Genomic DNA, 6,000 nt, shown 5'->3' on the forward strand with positions numbered 1-6,000 from the left:
ACTGAGCTGCCTCTCTGACTACATCAGCTAGAGGAGAAAGCATCTTGATCCAGTTACCAAAGCCCTGCACCACTCGTCTCCTGTGTGGTCTGCTGATGTTTGCCCCTCTGCAAACCATCAATGGAAGCTGAGCGTTGTGAATGCTGTAATAAGAGAGGGGATAGAGTTGGTTTGTAATGTGTTTCAGAGCCATGATATAAGTAGCCTTATTTTTAATGGTTGTGCATACACTTAATTGTACATATGGAGGGGGAATAAACCATGATGCTAAGAGCTGTCGTTGCTTTGTTGTCAGAAGAGCAGGGGGAGGAAGAAGGTGCAGATGGTCCCCAGGAGCAGCAGTCACACGGAGCTGCCAGCACTTGTTAAGCCTGGAAGTGGAATGGGTGGGTGTAGCAGCTTTTTCTCGTTGCATGTGGTGAAGGTGCAATGCACACAGTGATACCTGTAGGCAGCATTTCAGTTCACAAGCAGAGCCCCTTTGTGTTCATTCATTCTCACTTGTGCCTCCAAGGCTTGGGGTTGCTGCATGGGGTTTCGTGTGCTGTGCGTGAGCACGGCAAGGTCTTGCTGCAGGCTTGGGCCGCCAGTCATGCAGCTGTGCCTGCTGTGTATGCAAGGTGGTAAATGCTTGGAACTGATGTTTTGCATAGTTCTGCATCAGAGCTGAGGACAGATCCTGTCCTGACCCAATGCTCATGCTTGTTTCCAGTGAGCTGCAGCAGGCAGGCATGCTGAAGCTCTCAGCTAGAAGGGAGTGGGATGCGAATCCTTGCTGGCTTCTGGAAAGCTGTGTCCAGCTGGGAGGAAGCTGGGGGCGCTCAGCTCCAAGAGCTACATAGGCAGCACCCGGTGTGCGTTGGGTTTCTTTGGGATTGCTGACGTGCTGGGATAGTGAGAGCAAGGAGAGCAGGGAGAGAGAACAGAGCATGAGATCATACTGCCTTGCTGCAGGGCTGCAGGTCTCAGCCATGTGAGTCACCAGGGTCGCTGTGGTCGAAGGAATCAAGATGGGTTCCTTCGGCCTCCTGCCAAGCAGTCCGTCTCCATTTTCACTGCGTTTTAGGATGGGTGCTTGTGCCTGAGATCTGCCACCCTCCCTGCCTTGGATGCTGGGTTTCCCTCAGCCTGTCTCATTTATTGGTGCCTATTGATTTGTTTTGATTTGAGCTGCTGCTGTTGTGTCTGGTGTTGTGACAGGACCCCTCGGGCACATTTCTTGTCCCCCTGCTCCATGCCACAAGCAGCCACTTGGCAGCTGCCTTCATTCCTCCTCTGCTCCCTACTTGAATGTCCTCTGGACTTTAAATTGAAATGGCTCTGATGGGGATGAGATGTTGAAAACAGAAGGGAAAAAAAAAACAGCTATTTTGAATGCCGTAAGGTTACTCCATGAATTAAGCAGTGAAAACAGTTTAACATTAGCCTCCTTTATTTTCTAGGTTTTCATTCCGCTTCAATCAAGATAAAATGCAAATTCGGAGTCTGGCCCTAATTAGAAACACAGCAGCTCATAAACACGGGTTGATGGCATTTTTTGTCTTTGTCTTTTTGTCACAAGTGATATGCTCCTTATTTTAATCCCCTTAATTTTCTTTCCTTCAGGTAACTCTCAGTGTTGACGTGTATTAAGTTGCATATAATTACTATAATCTTTTAATGGCGTTTGGTTGAATTTCTTTTGAATTAGTTGTCTTCCCGTGTCCTCTGTACGAGCAGCTCACTATCCAAAAGCCACTGGTTTGCTGTGTGTGGTGTTTGCCAGGAGAAGCGAGGATCCTGCAGATGACCCACGTGGAAGGAGCAGGTCCAGTTAGCAGAGGCTGTGGAAGAGGCAGTGGTTTTCCCTGTCCAAACAACTCTTGCACAGACCTGCAGAAGTTCTCATCTACTGTTTTGAGAAGAAGCCATCCCCAGGCAGGTTGGTTAATGGCTGGTGAGTTCCCACTTCACACACTTGGTGTACTGATACCTTGCTATGTTCCTTCAGCAATGTGCTAGCCTTCAACAGCCTCCTTTCCATCCTGGACTCATGGCCCCAGTGAGGTTTTCAGCATTTTAGTGTCGGGGAGTAATCAAATTCAGGAGGCACCTCTGGAAGTCTCTGCTCCACCCCCTCCTCAGAGCTTCAAAGCTGGTTAGGGTTGCTCCAGGGCTTGGAGATGCTCAAAAGCTCAACCGAGCAAGGACAGAGATTCTTAAGCCTCTCTGGGAAACTTGTTCCAGTGCTTAACTCTCATTGTGAAAATTAATTGCAGATGGTAGGTGTGTGCAGTCCTTACAGTTTCTTGCATTGGAAGACCAAAGTGACAAAGCCTGTGGCTGGTAGCTGCCCCACAGCAGCTTTTGCCTCCAGTGCTTGTGTCCCTGGGAGAGCTGTTGGGTGAGGGTTTTTCTGCAAGAAAGGGGATTTTGAAATGCTACACAGCAAGCCAACCTTTTTAATTAATCTTAAAGCATTTAATAGGAGAGTGGGAGGAACACGCTTCAGTGCTAAAAAGAAGTTCATTGCTGGAGGGAATCGAAAGTGATGGTCAAGGGGAAATTTAAATTAATATCAATATGTCAGGGCTCTTCAGCAGCAAGTGCAGGCAGGCTGCTAATGCCAGCATTCAACTCGCATGCTGGATCCTTGTTTGTTTAATTTGGTCTAACTCCAGAAGGTTGCAAAGACACCAGCAGATAATTGGAAAAGCAAAGCCAATCCTTCCTTGCTCGGAAGTCGTCTTTCCTTTCTCCTTGTTGGAGGAGGCCAGAGGGCAGCCAAACCCTGACATTTGGCTGGAAGAAAGCACCCTGCTAGCCCATTGCCTGCCATGACATGGAGAGACAAGGAGCTGAAGCCCCCAGGAAGCTGTGGTGTGGCAGGATTTGTGACACAAAGACCGGAGCCCATCCCCACAGCCTGCTGGTGACCATCACTTTGCTTTAGCTCTGCTTTGAGAATGGGTTCTGGTGTTGGGAGTCTTCCCAACCTGCTCTCAGCTCAACAAGGCAATGCTGGGGTATTTGTTCTGTGTCTTCACTCTTTGTTAATGAAATGAAATTGCTTTGGGTTAAAGCAAGTCTGCCTTCCCTGCTCCCCACTGACAGGCCATTTGAGTTGAGTCAGCTTCACCAAAAACAGTGGTTTTAAATCTTAGCTTAGCTCCAAAACCAGGAAATTTTTACGTTCCTACTTAAACTTTCACCCCCTTAAACCTGGGTCTGGATGATGATTCACCATTTCTACTCAGCAGAGGCAGAATAAGAACTCGTCCTATAAAATTGAGCAGTGGGAAAAAGCCTTTGGGGCAGGGCGTGCAGTGACTTCTTGAGGACTTGCACAAGTAGCTGTGGGGCACGAGCACCTCCAGCCCCAACATTCTCCTTGAAATCCCTCCCTGCTCCTACCATGGGGCTGGGGGCTGCTGGCAGCTGCAGCTGGGCAGCGCTGCCACCTCATCTCTAAAATCCTCTCAGGCAGCCAAGGAACATAATTTGGAGACGTTCAAATTAAAGGAACATACAGGCCATCCTTAGGAGGCATGAGTAATAGCATGTGACAGCTGAAATCAAGTCAGTGGTGCAAGCCGAACGCGAATCCCAAACTGCTCATGCAGCCTGGGGGCCTTGGGTAGAGTTTCGTTCCTGTTTGCTGCACCTGGGATGATTTTTGTGGGGATTGCTGCAGTGGCAATGCGGTTTGCAAAATGTGAGCTAGCAGCTTGCACACAGCTCTGCCTGCTCGTGCATCCCTCTGACCCTGTGCTTTGCTAACAGACCCTCCAAGGGACAGCATACAGGATCTAGGTGTGCAGGGAAAGAGCAAGTTCAGTGTTCCCCTGGGCCAAAAGACACCATTGGGCTCATTTCAGCCAAGTGTTACAGCAGGCCTGGACCTGAGAATGCTCCTGTTCCTCTAGCAGGAGCCTCACCATGGGTAAACAAGCTTTGGGGGTTGTTTTTTTTTACAGAATTGCCCCTCCTTTATTTCTTACAGGGACCACTCTTCCCTATTGGATTGTTTTTGTGTACTTGAGCAGCAAGGAGGGGAGTGAAGGCTGTAGGTGTGAACCCAAGAAATGTGCACATTGGGCAGGGAGAAACTCATTTGTCCTCACTGAAACAAACAGCACTCTGAATTCCAGATACTCCTAAAAACATACAGATGTTGCATGTATGTTTTTAATCCCAAAAGTTGCCTTCAACCTGGTATCTGTCTTTGCTGGCAGTGAAGACCAAATCCCATTCAAGACAACCTGAAAATGTGAGTGTGTGCAAATAACATCCCACTGAAGCCAGAATTCAGCCCCTTTGTCTTGTGCTCAGGCCCCCACCAACGCAGCATCTCTCAGTGCTTCCCTGAGCCATGCAGCCTTCCATGGGTCTCTGGGGTGGACATACCCTCTTCAGTCAAGTCTTCATGCCCCCCTCTTTTCCAACCCTCGCCTCCCACACCCTATGCATGACAACCCTGTGACTTATTTATATTAAGTCACAAACTCAACATCTCCTCCTGATCCCGTGCTGACTGCCAAACATCCCGAAGCCACTATCGATCTGCAGGGGCAGAGGGGTGACGAAGAGGGGCAACCCCTCAAAGTCATGGCAGCATCACGCTCCAGCTGCCGCCTAAGTTGAGCCAAAGCCCAGCAGACCGCAAGGCTGTAGCCCTGGGCACAGCCCTGGCAAGGGCAAGCAGGGGCCACAGGGCTCAAAAATTGTTCAGGAGCAACGTACACACCACCACGATGCTTGTGAGCCATGGATGCTTCTCACCTCTCTTCCCTCCTCCCATTCGTTTTCTCCTTTTCTTTTTTTTCTCCCCCTGTAGGAGATTAATGGTAACTCTTTGTCTTCTAACACCACTGCGCCTTACGAATTCTCTCTCACCCTTATCCTTTAAATTATCCACATAATAAAATATGTATTCAGTGATTTCAGGTCATAATTTGATCTGCTTAAGGAAGGAAAGGAATGATGGAGAAGGACTGCCAGCACGCTCCCCTTTCCTCCATTTATCTTTATTTATCATCTTTTTTTTTCCCTAATAACCCGTGTGCAGTCCAGAGATGGAAACACCAGCACTGTGTGTTGCCTGTTTGAAGAGAAACAGGGCTGCACAATGATGAACAGAAAGTTGAGTCTGTAGGACCCAGGGTCGGTGATCCCAGCCCACGGCCCTTCCAGGACTCTGTTTTACCCATCTGTGAAATGGGCACAAATTCATCCCTGTTCCAAACAGTACTGCATTGTGCTTCCTACAGAGAAGGCTCCAGCTTCCCTCTTGTCCATCAGGCAGCAGTGGGCACGGAGTGCTATAGGGTGCCACATGATGGGGCCAATGGGTGAGCCCCACTGCGGCCACCTCTGTCCCCTGAGCCACCAGCTATTCCTGGAGCCCTCCCAGAGCTACCAGAGCCTCATCTAATTCCAGATATTAAACCTGAACGCAGAGCTTAATTGCTTTAATACGCTCCTTAACACGCTGTAACATCGGAATGAATTGTCTCGGTAATAACAGCACTGAAGGGCATTTTGCATTTTTAACAACCCCAGGAACCTGTTGCAGGAACCCCACCTGCACATCCTTCTGCCTGAGGGCGAGGAGAGGATGGAGATGCAGAAGGCAGCGTGTGAGCACTCCCACTGCAAGCGTATCGGGCTTGTTTGCCATAAAAATCATGGTTTAAAATCCCTGCATTTAGCGCGGTCCTTGGAACAACGTCCCCCGGGTGCCAATTTTTCCTGTAGCTGTTTACAGAGCTATTTGTCTGACTGCGAGCCTGCGAAGCCGTTCGTTGCGCTATGCAAAGCTGTCGGAGTCAGCAGTGCTGGGCTGGGGTGTGGGCTGGGACTGGGGGAAAGGAGGTTTCCTTGCAAGGAGCTTTTGGAAAGCTCACGAAGCAGAAGATTGGCAAGAGAAAATTACCCAAAAAGGCAGCTGTGTGGCCATAATGGGGAAAGAAAACTTGCCTGCCCTTGCTTTGCAGCATCACAGGTTTACCTGGGCACTGA

The sequence above is a fragment of the Tetrao urogallus genome (genome assembly GCF_951394365.1).
Source record: "Tetrao urogallus genome assembly, chromosome: 5".
NCBI lineage: Eukaryota > Metazoa > Chordata > Aves > Galliformes > Phasianidae > Tetrao > Tetrao urogallus.